This window comes from Primulina tabacum, chromosome 10 (genome assembly GCF_025594145.1).
Source record: "Primulina tabacum isolate GXHZ01 chromosome 10, ASM2559414v2, whole genome shotgun sequence".
Lineage (NCBI taxonomy): Eukaryota > Viridiplantae > Streptophyta > Magnoliopsida > Lamiales > Gesneriaceae > Primulina > Primulina tabacum.
The window spans coordinates 18,047,861-18,064,847 of NC_134559.1; the positions used below are offsets into that span (position 1 = coordinate 18,047,861).

Here is a 16,987-nt window from a genome sequence, read left to right on the forward strand (position 1 = left end):
GAGGGTTATCTTATCTACGCTATTGATGTCTCTAAGAAGGAGCCTTCTTTATCTGAGATTCCTGTTGCGAAAGAATTCCCGGATGTATTTCCCGATGAGATTCCTGATTTTTCTCCTCATCGAGAAGTTGAGTTAAGTATTGATCTTGTACCAGGAACTCTGCCTATTTCGAAAGCTCCTTATCGCATGGCACCATTGGAATTGAAAAAATTGAAAGAACAATTACAGGATCTTCTCGATAAGGGATATATTCGACCGAGTTTATCACCTTGGGGAGCTCCAGTTTTATTTGTTCGAAAGAAAAATGGTACTATGCGAATGTGTATCGATCATAGGCAACTGAATCGGGCTACTGTGAAAAACAAGTACCCACTTCCTCGTATTGATGACTTATTTGATCAGCTTCAGGGTACTTCTGTATACTCTAAGATTGATCTTCGTTCTGGTTATCATCAAGTACGAGTTTGAGATGAAGATGTGCCCAAAACTGCTTTTCGTACGAGGTATGGCCACTATGAGTTTTTGGTTATGCCTTTTGGTCTCACGAATGCTCCTGCTGTCTTTATGGATATAATGAATCGTGTCTTTAGAGATTATCTTGATCGATTCGTTATTGTATTTATCAATGATATTCTTGTATATTCGAAATCGAAAAAGGAGCATATTGAACATCTGAGACTGGTACTTCAAACTCTTCGCAATAGCCATTTATATGCTAAATTGTCCAAATGCGAATTCTGGATGGACAAAGTGATATTTTTGGGTCACGTCATTTCGAGACATGGCATATCTGTTGATCCTGCGAAGGTCGAAGCTGTATTGAATTGGCCAAGACCTACGAATGTTCCTGAGATCCGTCGCTTCATGGGTTTAGCTGGATATTATCGTCGTTTTATTGAAGGATTTTCGAAAATAGCTAAATCTATTACTCAACTGACACAGAAGAATCAGCGATTCATTTGGTCAGATGAATGTGAAGCTAGTTTTCTTGAATTGAAGACGAGATTGACCACAGCACCTGTGCTTACTATTCCCCCAGGTACCGGAGGATTTGTTGTGTGCACAGATGCATCTGGTAATGGTTTGGGCTGTGTTTTGATGCAACATGGCAAAGTGGTTGCTTATGCGTCTCGTCAATTGAAATCTCATGAAACACGTTATCCTGTTCATGATCTTGAATTGGCCGCCATTGTATTTGCTTTGAAGATCTGGCGCCATTATTTGTACGGAGAAAAGTTTGTTATCTATTCAGATCATAAGAGTCTGAAATATCTCTTTTCTCAATCTGATTTGAATATGAGGCAACGCAGGTGGATGGATCTCCTGAAGGATTTTTATTGTGAGATTCAATATCACCCTGGATCGGTGAATATTACTGCGGATGCCCTTAGTCGGAAAGTTCATGATTCTGTTTTAGCATCTGTTTGTGTCGCCAAAGTACACGAGGATATATGTACTTCTGGTTGGATTTTTCACTCGAATTGGAATTCTGTCACTGTCTCAGCATTGCAAATTGAGCCGAACTTGATATCGAAAATACGAAAGGCCCAACGAAGCGATGCTCAGATCCAAAATTCGAAATAACTTGTATCTGCAGGACATCAGTCTGGATTTCAGATTTCTTCTGATGGTTCTTTACGACTTAATGGTCGGCTGGTAGTTCCCGATAATTCTGATTTGAAATCTGCACTTCTTCGAGAAGCACATTGTAGTAAATACAGTATTCACCCTGGAGGTCGAAAGATGTATTTGACATTGAGACCTCAATTCTGGTGGAAACATATGAAGAAGGACATTGCTGAGTTTATTTCGAAATGTCTTCTCTGCCAGCAAGTGAAAGCCGAGGGAATGAAACCTGGAGGATTGCTCCATAGTCTCGAAATCCTGAAATGGAATTGGGAACATATTGCTATGGATTTTGTGACTCATTTACCTCGTTCGCCCAAAGGCTGTAATGCTATTTGGGTTATTATTGATAGGCTTTCGAAATCTGTACATTTTATTCCGTATGAGCGGACTTATCCTTATAAGAGAATGGCCCGTTTATACATCGAGAATATTGTGAGACTGCATGGTGTGCCAGTCTCGATTGTATCAGATCGTGATCCCAGGTTTGCTTCTAAATTCTGGGGTAGTTTCCAGGAAGCGATGGGTACGCGTTTGGCTATGAGTACTGCTTATCATCCTCAAACCGATGGCCAGACTGAGCGTAAAATTCTAACGTTGGAAGATATGTTACGTGCGATTTTGATGGATTTCAGAATGGGATGGCAAGATGCCTTACCATTAATTGAATTTTCTTATAATAATAGTTATCAAACGAGTATTGGTATGGCACCGTTTGAAGCTCTATATGGGAGACGATGTAGATCACCATTATTCTGGGATGAAATTGGTGAGAGACAATTGACTGGACCTGAAATGGTACAAGAAATGAATGATAAGGTTCAGTTGATTCGACAAAGAATGAAAGCTGCTCAGGATCGTCAAATGAGTTATGCGAACAAACGAAGATGACCCTTGGAATTCCAGAAAGGTGACAAAGTGTTTTTGAAAATATCTCCCTTTAGAGGCACTGTTCGATTTGGCATGCGAGGGAAATTATCTCCTCGATATGTTGGTCCATATGAGATCCTTGATCGTGTTGGCGATTTTGCTTATCGATTGGCATTGCCACCAGCTCTATCTGCCATTCACGATGTATTTCATGGTTCTATGTTAAGAAAATATGAACCAGATCCATCACATGTACTTGCACCTGATGAGGTTGAACTTGATCCTTCTCTTTCCTATGTTGAACAACCTGTTCGCATTATGGATCGAAAGGAAAAGATATTGCGTAATAAATCGATTCCTTTAGTTCGAGTACAATGGACACGACATGGTGTGGAAGAGTCGACGTGGGAATTGGAGAGCAAGATGCGAGATTCATATCCGCATTTGTTTGATTCTCTTCCATCTGTTCCATTGTATTCAATGTATACAGATCCGTTTACTGATTTTAGTTTTGATATGTACTGTAACTGGTGACATATATATGTTTACCAATGTTATGTATATAGAGACATTTGAGATTTCGAAGACGAAATCTTTTAAGTGAGGGAGAAATATAAGGGCCGTGTACCGTCTTATCGTAAATTCTATGTTGATTATCGATAATTTATGAAATTGTCATGTGATTATGTATATGATGTATATCATGACAATGAAAATGAGAAAATAAGTGTTGATAACGAAATATCGTACTAGATATTGATTAACTAACAAAATTGAAGTTGTAAGAGCTCGAGTGGAGAAGCCGGACGCCAATACAATACAAAACCAATATTTTGGACAGAACATCTGGCGTCCGAGCAGTAGAAAATGACCGTCCGAGCGCCAGTGTACCAAAAGTTGGGTAATTGTACAGAATGTATGGCGCTCGAGCGGTAGAAAATGACCGCCCGAGCGCCAGTGTGGAACAAAATTGATGCTCGGACAGAACATTCCGCGCCCGAGCAGTAGTTTTTGACCGCCCGAGCGCAATGTAAGTCACACTCGGGGACAGAATGTCTCGCGCTCGGGCGCGAGAATTCTACCGCCCGAGCGCGAATGCGGTGGAGATAAGAATAAGTTTTTCTTCTTTCTTTCTTCACTTTTCTTTCACAAACTTCGAGGGAATACGAGAGATTTCAATTTCTTTCGTCCGAATCGACTTCGAAACGTTATCTAAACGCGAAATCAATTATATATTCGGAATCTTCGCGTCGAGAGCTTCCTTTTGAGGTAAATTTCTTCTAGTTTTAGCAGCTCTAAATATTAAAGTGCTGGAATAGCATGTAGTTGAAGTCGAGATTCCTATATGTGGTAGAATAACCGACAAGAAACTCGTATTCGAAGTCGGAATTGAATTATGTTATGATTTTGATTTGATATGAATTTTCAAAGTTTCAAAAGATATTTGGAACTTATATTATTGATTTTGGATGATGTTGTTGATTGGAATGAATATGTTATTGATGTAGATAGATTATTATACTGATATCTTCAAACTACATCAACTGGAACAAAGAATTGAGGTATGTTCCGACCGGGTAATATACGACATGTATCTGTATTATATGATATATGTTGGATTGGTTTGATTGATTGGAATGAGAATACATGTCAATGTGCCTTATTTGTTGAGTTTATGTGGCATACATGACATTGTGATTTGAATATCGATGTATAAAATAAATGTTTTGTTAACACACATCGTTTGATGCATAAATCGATACATGACATGCACGTTGAGCTATGATCCTTGGATACCCTGATATGATTTGATTGGATTCTGGGGTTTGTGAACACAATGCTATGTTTGGTATTGTAATAGCCAAGCCTGTGAACGGTACGGTTTAAGATTTCGTATGATTATTGACTATTTGGTTAAGTTTAAGTATAGTTTTGATGTTAAGAGTTGCGATTTATGGTTGATAGTATTGTTGATATTAGATGATGTGTAGTTGTATTGTAGCGTTGTTGTGACTTAGTTCTTGGTAAATTGTATGTTGAGCCAATTGGGGTGGTTAGATAAATTATAGAGGTTCAAATTTCTTGTTGAGAGTGTTGTCGAATTATGAGGAGAAGCGGCGTTGCGATTCGATTTTTAGGTGCAAAGTTTGTTGTGGGCTACAGAGGTGACCGCACCCGCGGTCAGATAGCCACCGCCCCCGCGGTGTTTGGGCAGAGACGACACCGCACCCGCGGTCCAAGAGGCATCGCACCCGCGGTCGTTCCTTACGGATTTTCGGTGGTTGTCCAGTACTCTCAGTGCACCCGCGGTGCAAGGCCCCACGGTGCAAGGCCTAGCGCACCCGCGGTAGATGAACAGTGAAAGCGTGTTTTCGAGATTTAAGTGTTATAAATACAAGAGTTGTCCTCATTACTCTCATTTCTTCTCCTCTATTCTCGGTTCTTAGCTCCAAGGAGACCTAGGGTTCTTATTTTCTTCATTTTGTGCCTTTGATTCAAGCTTCTTATTTGGGTATTTGAAAGAGAACAAGGTTATTTTGAGTTCAAGGAGCTAAGGTAAGCTTGTGGTATAGTTTATTCTTGGTTTTTGGTGTTGGAAGAATTATGGGTTTGTTGATGGTGTTGGTTTTATGGATTTTATGGTATTGTTGTTGGATTATTAAGTTATTGATGGTGCAATACATGGTTTATTGTTGTAGGAAGTGTACCAAGAGAATAGAATCAAGTGATCCAAGTGTAGTAAGTGGAATTTATTTCCTTGTGCTCACATGATAATATATGTATTGTGTTTCAATGGTTTTAACATGTTATTCCCTTCCATTTGATTCATGCTATGTATTAATACACTTTTTTGTATATTAGAGGCATTTTATGTCTCATTTATGTCAAAGGGAATACAAGAGAAAAGAGTCTTCAAAGTGTTTGATGTAATGCCAAAGAGAGAGTTCAAATTGATTTATTGGATTGATAAAGAGATAGTAAGAGATTGCATGCAATTAGTTGATCAACGACCATAGGCTTATATCCCAACATAGTAATCGATTTATATCGATGGGATATAGCTACAGAGATAGAGATACTATTTAGATATCAATCCAACAGAGAAAAGAGAAATACCATCGTTATTGTTATTTATGCTATGATATTTATGTTTCAGAGTTGATGGTATTTAATGTTTTCAAAGTTATGTTTTACAGAGTATGTTATGTATCCATTGTTATGTAAGAGTTCCACTTGCTGAGTTTTATACTCATTTCAGTTATTTCATGTGATGCAGATAAGAGCGACGAGCCGGGACGTTGATTGGGGCCGGAGTCATATGCATAATAGAAGGAAGGAAGAAGGCTATTTTGCTAGCATTTTGGACATGATCACAAAAATGATATTTTGTATTTTGTTGCATCATTTTATTGATCATGTATATACTTTTGATTATATATGGAAATGTATTTTAAATCCTTCTTTCTTTTAAGAAAATTTTAAATTCCGCTGCTATTTTATTAAAACTGGTCAAAGGTGTTACATTTAGTGGTATCAGAGCACCGTTCTTCGGACCAATGCATATGACTTCGTCTACTTTCAACAGTCCGGGTATGTCTTCTTCATCTATTTATTGTTATGGTTGATATGTATTATGTGAGAACATTGTAGGAGTTAATGCCTCCTAAGAGAAAAGCTTCAGAGGGTGAGGATAGCTCCTCATCGAGAGTTGTCGGCGAGTACGGCAAGTTATTGAAAGAGCAAGCCAAGGTCCACAGTGAACATATTCAGCAGTTGCTCCGTTTGCAAGGTACAGGTCAAGGTAGAGGCTAAGGGAGAGGCCAAGTGGCTCAAGCAGTTGGAACCGATGGGATATTTACTGCTTTTAAGAGGAAGGATCCGCCTGAGTTTGCAGGAAGCACTGATCCATTGGTGGCCATAGAGTGGATCAAAGCACTAGAGGCGATATTTGATCATCTCAACTATGGAGACAAGAACAGAATTGGTTGTGCAGTGTTCATGTTAGTCAAAGCTGCACGCATTTGGTGGAATGCTACCAAGGTAGGTGTTGATGTACCGGCATTGAAGTGGTAAGATTTCACTGATCTTTTCTATGACAAGTACTTCCCAGATGCACTTAGAGCTCGGAAGGTGACTGAGTTTTTAGAGCTTCGTCAAGGAGGTATGAATGTCGATGAATACATTCTGAAGTTCGAGGAGGGCTGTCTGTTTGCCCCATACATTGCCTCCAATGACAAAGATAAGGGTGTTCATTTCATTAGAGGTCTTCGAGCAGAGATCAGAAGGGACATCAATATGTCTAAGGCGGTGACATTTAAAGAGATTGTTGCTAAAGCATTGTTGGCCGAACAAGATGAGAAAGATATTGCTAGAGAGAGACAGGCGAGGCAACAGGCTATTGCCCAAAGGGGTCAAGGTTCGAACCAAAGAGGTAAAGGTAGCTTTAAGGGAAAAGGCAAGTTGGAACCGAGTTCTAAAGCACCGACAGTTCCATTTGATCCAGAGAAGCTGTTGTGTCCCAAGTGCAGTAGGCATCATAGGGGAGAGTGCAGAATTGGTACTCACACTTGCTACCTATGTGGCACTGCAGACCATATTGCCAAGGATTGTCCAAGAGGATCGGGTAAAGAGAAGGTGCAGGGTCGCATCTTCACCATGACGAAGGAAGATGATGGCAATAAGGAAGGTATGCTCGCCAGTGCAGGTACTTCGCTGGTCCTTCCTTTTATTTCGTGTTTTGAGGCTAAGAAGTTGTTGTTTAGAGGTTGTGATGGGTTTTTGGCTTCGATTGTTGATATGGATAGAATTGTGAAGTTGAATATTGATGATATTGATGTTGTGAGAGAGTTTCCTGATGTATTTGAGGATGATGTGCCGGGTTTACCGCCGGACAGAGATATAGAGTTTGTGATTGATCTAGTTCCGGGACGGTTCCTATTTCCAAAGCTCCGTACAGAATGGCCCCTACAGAGATGAAAGAATTGAAGACGCAGTTGCAGGATCTTTTGGATAAAGGTTTTATTCGGCCGAGTTCTTCGCCTTGGGGAGCTCTGGTTCTCTTTGTCAAAAAGAAAGATGGATCTTTGCGGCTTTGCATTGATTACAGAGAAATCAACAAAGTGACTATCAAGAATAAATATCCGTTCCCGCAAATAGACGATCTTTTTGACCAACTGCAGGGGGCTACGGTGTTTTCGAAGATTGATCTTCGATCTGGCTATTATCAGTTGAGAGTTAGGGAGTCTGATATCCCTAAAACGGCGTTTCGGACCAGGTACGGTCATTACGAATTTCTTGTTATGTCATTCGGTCTGAGTAATGCTCCTTCAGCTTTCATGGATCTTATGAACCGAGTGTTCAAGCCGTATTTGGATAGCTTTGTCATTGTTTTCATCGATGACATTTTGATTTATTCCAAGACCAGAGAGCTTCATGCAGAGCACCTCAGAGTAGTTCTACAGTTGTTGAGAGAGAAGAGGTTGTATGCAAAGTTGAAGAAATGTGATTTCTGGTTGGAGCAGATTTCTTTTTTAGGCCATGTTGTCTCTAAGGATGGTATAGCTGTTGATCCAGTGAAAATCGAGGCGATTCAGAAGTGGCCTATTCCTACCACTGTATCAGAGGTACGCAGTTTTCTTGGTTTGACGGGTTATTATCGTCGTTTTATTGCAGACTTTTCCAAGATTGCCCTGCCGTTAACCAATTTGACGAGAAAGACTGTGAAGTTTGAGTGGTCCAATGAATGCCAAACTGGATTTCAAGAGTTGAAAGATAGGTTGACGACAGCTCCGGTACTTGCACTGCCTATTGGTACAGAGGATTTGTTGTTTATACCGATGCGTCGAAGAAGGGTCTCGGTGCAGTGTTGATGCAACGTGGAAAGGTTATAGCCTATGCTTCTCGCTAGTTGAAGGACTACGAGAAGAATAATCCTACGCATAATCTGGAACTGGCAGCTGTGGTTTTCGCCTTGAAAATTTGGAGACATTATTTATATGGCGAAAAGTGTGAAATTTTCACGGACCACAAGAGTTTAAAGTACTTATTTTCTCAGAAAGAACTCAATATGCGGCAGAGACGGTGGTTAGAGCTTATCAAAGATTATGATGTGATGATTAGTTACCACCTTGGGAAGGCGAATGTTGTAGCGGATGCATTGAGCCGTAAGTCGAGTTCTTCTTTGAGTTCTATGATCCAGAAACCGTTGTTAGATTTGCAACGAGAAGAGATAGCTTTAGTAGTACCAGGAACTATTGCTCGCTTTTCAGCGTTGGTCATTCGGGCTACATTTACGGACAGGATCCGTAGAGAGCATGCCAATGATTTACAGTTGATAGAGATGAGAGCCAGAGCAGAGGAGAGAGGTAATTCAGAGTTTGGGATGAAGAAAGATGGTTTGATGACATTCAGAGGCCGTATATACATTCCTACTGGTGATGATATTCGGCGAGACGTCTTGACAGAGGCACATACCGCGCCATACTCGATACATCCAGGTAGCACCAAGATGTATCAGGATCTTCGTAGACTCTATTGGTGGCCAGGTATGAAGAAGGATATTGCCATGTTTATTTCTTAGTGCCTAACTTGTCAGCAGGTGAAAATCGAACATCAGAGACCTGCTGGGACATTGCAGTCATTTCCGAATCCTCAATGGAAGTGAGAGCATATTACGATGGACTTCGTGACTGGTCTTCCCAGAATGCAGAAAGGTTTTAACTCTATTTGGGTTATTGTTGATCGGTTGACCAAGTCAGCACAGCTGAGATTGTTAGACTTCATGGTGTTCCTGTGTCGATCGTGTCTGATCGTGACCCTAGATTTACTTCAGAGTTTTGGAAGAGTTTGCACAGAGCTATAGGTACACGGTTAGCATTCAGTACAACATATCACCCCCAGAGCGACGGTCAATCTGAGAGGGTTATTCAGGTTTTAGAGGATATGCTCAGAGCTTGTACTATCGACTATCCTGGTAGTTGGGATTCCAAATTGCCTCTTGTTGAATTCACGTACAATAACTGTTACCAAGCGACGATTGGCATGGCACCGTATGAAGAACTTTATGGCAAAAAGTGTAGATCTCCCTTGTATTGAGACGAGATTGGCGAGAGGAAGATGTTGGGTCCAGAGTTGGTCCAACAGACAGCCGATGTTGTTGCTGTTATTCGAGAGAGGATGAAGAGAGCACAGTCGAGACAGAAGAGTAATGCTGATGTGAGGCGAAGTGAAACGTCCTGCCCTTTTTATTGCTTTAAAAGTACTAGAAATTTTTTTTTTCTAATTTTCGGCCCTCACATATAAATATTTTAATAAAATATTTTGCATATAAAAACATCACCCACTAGCATTTTTAAAATCAAGTGCACTAGTCATAAAATGAAATCGTCTACTGTTTTACCAAACCTAAAGAGCAATAATTTGAAAAGAATAGCCCATACTAAACCTCTCAAAAATCTCTCAAATGCATAAATAAATAATCTTAAAAATCTTTAATCATAAAGCATGAGTCAAAAGTCATAATGCGGAAAAAGTAGAAGCGCTGGTCCTCAAGTTGTGTGCGCCTTCAGTCCAGTCAAATCACCCGTCAAGTCCTCCCTCAAACTCACCTGCATCCATCACACCTAGTGAGTCTAAAGACTCAACACACCATCATCTTTATAGCAAGTAATACGTAATACAGTCAACATATAACAGTGAAAAATATTTGTACTTAAAATATCATTTTCATGAAGATGCATAAACTTCAAACATGAACATTTTCGTGAACCTTTTATGATGCATGAGCTTTAAATAGGAACATTTTCATAATGATGCGTCAACCTTAAGTATAAACATTTTCGTGACATGCATAACATAAACCTTAACCTTTTCCTTTTTCCTCAACAAGACATGACATAAAACCTTTTTAACATGATCATAAACATTTTTCCTTTTCCTTTGTTAAATTCAGATCGTTAATTGTGACTTTCCTCAAACCTCAAAAGTCGATGGATCCATCTACATGTAACCACAGTACTGGGCGGCGGGGGACACCAGCAACACTCTCACCGGTCAACTGGGCCCTGGCCTATCATGATCGAATAGAAATACGATCGTCGGGGCTCCCTCTGGGGCCTTCTCCCATAAATGGCCTCCCTCTGGGGCCTTCTCCCCTCACGATATTCCCGTTCTTACCTCAAACCTCATATCCTCATAACCTCATATTCGCAATGATGGAAACACGATCGTCGGGCTCCCAGTCTTCCTTCAACATTTACATTCTCACCACTTTATAAAAATCATGCATAACATAACATTTTGTTTTTGAAACCAAGCATGCAACATGTCTTTTAAATGTCTTTCTTAAATCATAAAATCCCTTAAAAATTTAAAAATCCTAATTTAATCATGAACATTTCATAAACATTTAAAAATAATCATAATATCATAAAAATAGCATTTAGGGCACTGCCATGACCTATACTAATTTCCAGGTGTGAAAAGACCGTTTTACCCATGGGCTCGAAATTTTACATTTTCGACTTTTTTCTTGATTTAATGATCCTAATATGTTCCAAATAATTATTTAAGCCTACAAGAATTTTTCCATAATTTTATTTGGCTTAAAACTTAGACTTTTTCATTTATCTTTAAATAATTGTTATAACGGTGTTTTTAATCCCGAAAAATCCCAAACTTTAATATAAAATTCCTAAATTCTAAATTTAGTCTTTTTATATTATTTTAGCCCTTATGGACCATGACTCGACCCCCGTGAGCCGTTTTCCAATTTTTCTTCTTTTAAATACCCTATTTGACACCTAAACTTCGACCCCGAGCCAACTTTTGATTTTCACGAGTTACCCCCAAACCAAGTCGAGCCAAAACGTGCCCAACATGCCAAGTACCCTTTTGGACCCTAACCTTATCAAGACAACCCGTCTACAGTCAAAACGAAGGCTCCCTCTGCTGTCTACAAGCTGGCCGAGAGTTTCAAAGTGTGTGGACTCTTTGTTTGTTGTGTTAGGAACATAGCCGACGACCCTAGCCATGAACCAGCTTGTTGTGCACCACCTTAGAACCCTGGTGACCCACCCTTACCCAGCCCGTGCCCCGCAACGAGCCCCTCAGGCCCTGAACACTTGCGCAACCCTGCATTAAGCTGTGCAGGGTTCTCGGGTGGAGTCCTAGCGATGCTAGGACTCTTTCCCCCGCTTCTGGCTCGAGTCCCAGCCTAGCTAGGACTCTCCCCTTGTGGGGCCCCAAATCTCGCCACGTAATCATGCAACATGTGACGTCATATGCATAAAATTTTTTCTTTTCGACGACGTAATAATATAATGCATATACGACAAAATAGTGCAATCACCACACTATCTACGTCAGTGTAGCAGAAACAGTATAATAAATACACACATACAACTCAAATAAGACAATAAGATATACTATCTCTATCTACTATCAAATACAAGACTGTTTGACTAGACACACCTAGTCCTTCACCACTATCCTGTATCACGCATAGTCCTGTAACCTGCCCAACAGAAACATCCCTCAAAGGATGAGCATATACAACAATCATCATCGTAATACATAACAGTTATATTAACAACATAAAATATAACTGAAATTATAATAGAAATACCCCCTTTGCCGTTTCTGGACAATCAGCCAACAACAACCTCAACAACATCAAAATGCAACAACATCGACGATACGTCGCACCACAACACTAGCGACAGCAATATCGTCGAACGAACAACAACATCGACGATACGTCGCACCCCAACACCGGCGACAGCAATATCGTCGAACGAATAACAACATCAACGATACGTCGCACCCCAACACCGACGACAACAATATCGTTGAACGAACAACATCAACGTGACAACATCAACGAGACGTCTCCCAACAACGATAGTCAACAATATCAACAATAATAAACAACAACAAATATAATACCAAATCACCCAATTCCGGTGATTTATCATCGTTCAACACAATAGTATTCATCAATACTAAACAATAACAACATATGCTCGTACGTCAACACGTACCTGATAATCGAGTATATATACAATCTGGCTATTTCTTTGATCCTGAGGCTTGTGATGTATCTAAATAATTCAACAATAATTATCAGATCATTGTCACCGTATCAACAAAGTTATAACAGCCTCAATATATAACATCAAATAGCCCAACAACAATTAATTCAACAAAATATAAAACTCGATTATAAATTCGTATTGTTCAAGAATTTAATAATATGGTGTATTTAATTCACAATACTACCATCAAATACACCCTAATTAATTAACTTCAAATAATAGGCTATTTTACAACATCCGTCAAATTACGAAAACTTTATATCAACGTGTAGCCTATACTTCGTAGACTCCGAATATATAATCAGAATTAATAACAACTGACAAACAACTCTCCAATCTCAACCCAACGATTAAAAATCCCTAATTATACTAAATTAGGAATAATTCAAAACAATAACACAATAATCTTCTCTACTTCGTTAAGATCATACACCACTCAACAATATTCAATTTCAGTGTGATTTAAAAATTTATCGGATTTATTCCAGAAATCGACGAATTTCAAACATGACCAAAACTACAAAATTTATACCTCAAATCGAAGAACTCGTGCCAACGATCCCAAAACTGAAGTTGGTTCGTCGATTGGATAAATCGATAATTCACAAAATCGAAAAGAAAATCAAAACTCTATTATACTCTCTTGTTTCTCTTCTGTAACTTTCTTTCCGTTGAATTGAATTCAACGTAAGATTCATATTTATCTATTTTTTTAAAAAAATTATATTATATTATATTAATAAAATAATATAATATAATATAATATATAATATTTAACATTTTAACACCGGTATATCCATTTGGATCAGTCAAACGATTAAATTTTTCAAAACTCAAAACATGAAACTTCTATATCTTTGAGTTTTCTACGTTATATCCAAATCTCAAATCAATTGGACTTCATATGACCAACATATGTCATATTTCCCTCTTTAAAATTAATTAATTATTTAGTAATCTCACATTACTAAATCAACAACTTGTAGTATTTACTTGAGGCATTACATTTCTACCCCTCTTAAATGAATTTCCACCCCGAAGTTAATTAACATCAATATTAACATGCATAAATAAAGATACGTCATACCATCAAAATAAGTAGGGGTAGAGCTCTCTCATATGCCGCTCTGTCTCCCAAGTGGCCTCTTCGACACCTCTATGTTCCCACTGAACCTTCACCCTCGGTATAAGCTTACTACGAAGCTTCCGTTCAGATCGATCCAAAATACAAACTGGTCTCTCAACATAAGACACATCAGGATCTAACTGAACCTCAGAAATATCTAACACATGTGAAGGATCCGGCTCATACTTCCGCAACATTGACACATGAAACACATCATGAATACCAGATAAAGATGGAGGTAGAGCCAATTGATAAGCCAAAGTGCCTATCCGCTGCAATATCTCATACGGGCCAACATACCTCGGTGCCAACTTTCCTTTCATGCCAAATCGCACTGTGCCACGAAAAGGAGAAACTTTCAAAAATACTCGATCGCCCTGCTGAAACTCTAAAGGTCTTCGTCTTTTATTGGCATAGGCGGCCTGTCTATCTTGAGCTGCTTTCAATCGTTGCTGTATCAACTTTACTTTCTGTTCTATCTCATGAATCATATCAGGATAGGTAACTGCAGCTCGATCAACATCATCCCAGTATAATGGAGATCTACAACGTCTCCTGTACAATGCCTCAAATGGAGCCATCTGAATACTACTCTGATAACTATTGTTATACGCAAACTCTACCAATGGAATAGATGACTGTCAAACAGATTTAAAATCCATAACATAAGCACGCAACATATCCTCCAGCGTCTGAATAGTACGCTCAGTCTGACCATCTGTCTGGAGATGATAAGCCGTACTCAATCTCAACTCTGTCCCCATCGCAGTCTGCAATCCTTTCCAAAAATGAGAAGTAAATCGAGGATCTCTATCAGAAATAATAGACACTGGAATCCCATGCAACCATACAATCTCTCGTATATACAACTGTGCCATCGTCAAGTACGTACTACTCATGCTATAGGGTATAAAATGTGCAACTTTCGACAATCGATCAACAATCACCCAAATAGCATCAATAGTTCCAGTGCTTCTTGGCAATGAGTCACCAAAACCATCGATATGTGCTCCCATTTCCAAGTCGGCACTTCTAAACTCCTCAATTCACCTCCCGACCTTCTCCTCTCAGCTTTGATCTGTTGACAATTAAGACATCGACGTACAAAATCAATCACATCACGTTTCATTCCCTTCTACCAAAACTGAGAGCGTAGATTCTTATACATCTTCTTGCCACCAGGGTGGATAGAATATCGACTACAATGTGCACGCCGCAACAGGCCCTGGCGCAACTCAGATATATCAGGAACTACCCATCTATCATTCATCCTCAAACTGCCATCATCAGCCACTCTAAAACGAGTATCTTGTTTCTGAGAAACTAACTCCCTCCATCGCTGAACTCTCTCGTCTGTCATCTGTGCATCACGAATACAACCATATATATCAGGTTCAGCTAATAAGGTAGATACCTGGATAGGAGTCGTCGAGATATAAAAATCATATTCCAAGGAACAACAAGACATCATCATAGCTGATAAACGACTCACATCCTCTGCAGTACAACTCACTTTACGGCTCAATGCATCAGCTGTAAGATTGGCTCGACCAGGATGATATTCAATCTCACAATCATAATCCTTCAGCAAATCTAATCATCGTCTCTGTCTCATATTCAACTCTGTCTGGGTAAACAAAAATCTCAAGCTCTTATGATCAGTATAAATCGTAAACGAGGTACCATATAAATAGTGTCGCCATATCTTCAAGGCAAAGATAATGGCTGCCAACTCCAAGTCATGCACAGGGTACCTTGTTTCGTGTGGTTTCAGCTGTCTCGAGGCATATGCCACAACATGTCGATCCTGCATCAAAACACATCCCAAACCATGTAATGATGCATCAGTATAAACAACAAACCTCTCATTTTCTGTAGGAATTGATAAAAACGGTGCAGTCGTCAGTCGGTGCTTCAACTCCTGAAAACTCCTCTCACATGCTTCAGACCACTGAAATCGCACACCTTTCTGAGTCAACTGTGTCAAAGGCCTCAATCTTTGAAAATCCCTCGATAAATCGACGATAATAACCTGCTAAACCCAAGAAACTACGAATCTCAGGTACAGATATAGGTGCAGACCACTGTAACACGGCTTCGACCTTCGTTGGGTCAACAGAAATCACATCTCTCGATATAACATGACCCAAGAAGACCACTCGATCCAACCAAAACTCACATTTACTGAGTTTGGCATACAACTGTCTATCTCGCAACACCTGTAACACTGAACGCAAGTTCCCTGCATGCTCAGCCTCACTCCTGGAATATATCAATATATCATCAATAAACACAATAACAAATCGATCGAGATAAGGCTGAAATACCCTATTCATCAAACTCATGAACACAGCTGGAGCATTCGTCAACCCAAACGGCATAACTAAAAACTCGTAATGCCCATATCTGGTCCTGAATGCTGTCTTCTGAATATCCTCCTCTCTAACTCGTATCTGATGATATCCTGACCTCAAATCAATCTTCGAATATACTGAGGTTCTCTGTAACTGATCAAACAAATCATCAATACGAGGGAGGGGATATTTATTCTTAATCGTTACCTTATCAGCTGTCGATAGTCGATACAAAGCCGCATAGTTCCATCTTTCTTTCTCACAAATAAGACTGGTGCACCCCAAGGCGATACACTAGGGCGAATGTATCCCTTGTCCAGCAAGTCCTGCAACTGGGCTTTCAACTCTCTCAACTCTGCTGGTGCCATTCTGTAAGGAGTACGAGAAATAGGGGAAGTATCTGGCATCAACTCGATTTCAAACTCCACCTCACGGGCTGGTGGAAAGCCTGGAATCTCATCAGGAAATACATCGGCAAACTCAGCAACTATAGGTATCTCCTCTATTCCCACCTACTTCTTCTTTTCTGTCACATCTACAGCATAAATAAGATAACCCTCATGCCCATGCTCCAATAACCGAGACATCCAGATGGCAGATACCAACGGAACACGGGGACGAGAACCCTTCCCATAAAATGTCCAACGCTCTTTCTCATCTGTATTAAAATATACCACCCGCTGATAACAATCAACTGTCGCACAATATCTCCTCAGCACATTAATTCCCACAATACAATCAAAATCAGTCATCTCTAGAATAATCATATCAGATCTCAGCTCATAGCCCTCATAAGAAATAATACCATTTGATATCATAGATACAACTGATATATCAACTCCAGAAGGTGTCGAAACAGAAAGAGGCATAGACAATGGAGACGAGCGCATATGATGCTCAACCACAAACCTCTTCGA

The 16,987-nt window shown here is 39.7% G+C and overlaps 1 long non-coding RNA gene across 1 annotated transcript; it reads right to left on the reverse strand.

Moving 5' to 3' along the window:
• Window positions 1-11,931: 11,931 nt before the first annotated feature.
• On the reverse strand, window positions 11,932-14,173 carry LOC142506216 (uncharacterized). The gene is made up of 3 exons (XR_012804544.1): window positions 13,678-14,173; window positions 12,537-12,596; window positions 11,932-12,010 (listed from the first exon to the last, which is right to left on the reverse strand). It is a non-coding gene; the product is annotated as an uncharacterized LOC142506216 (long non-coding RNA).
• Between the last annotated feature and the right edge of the window lie 2,814 nt (window positions 14,174-16,987).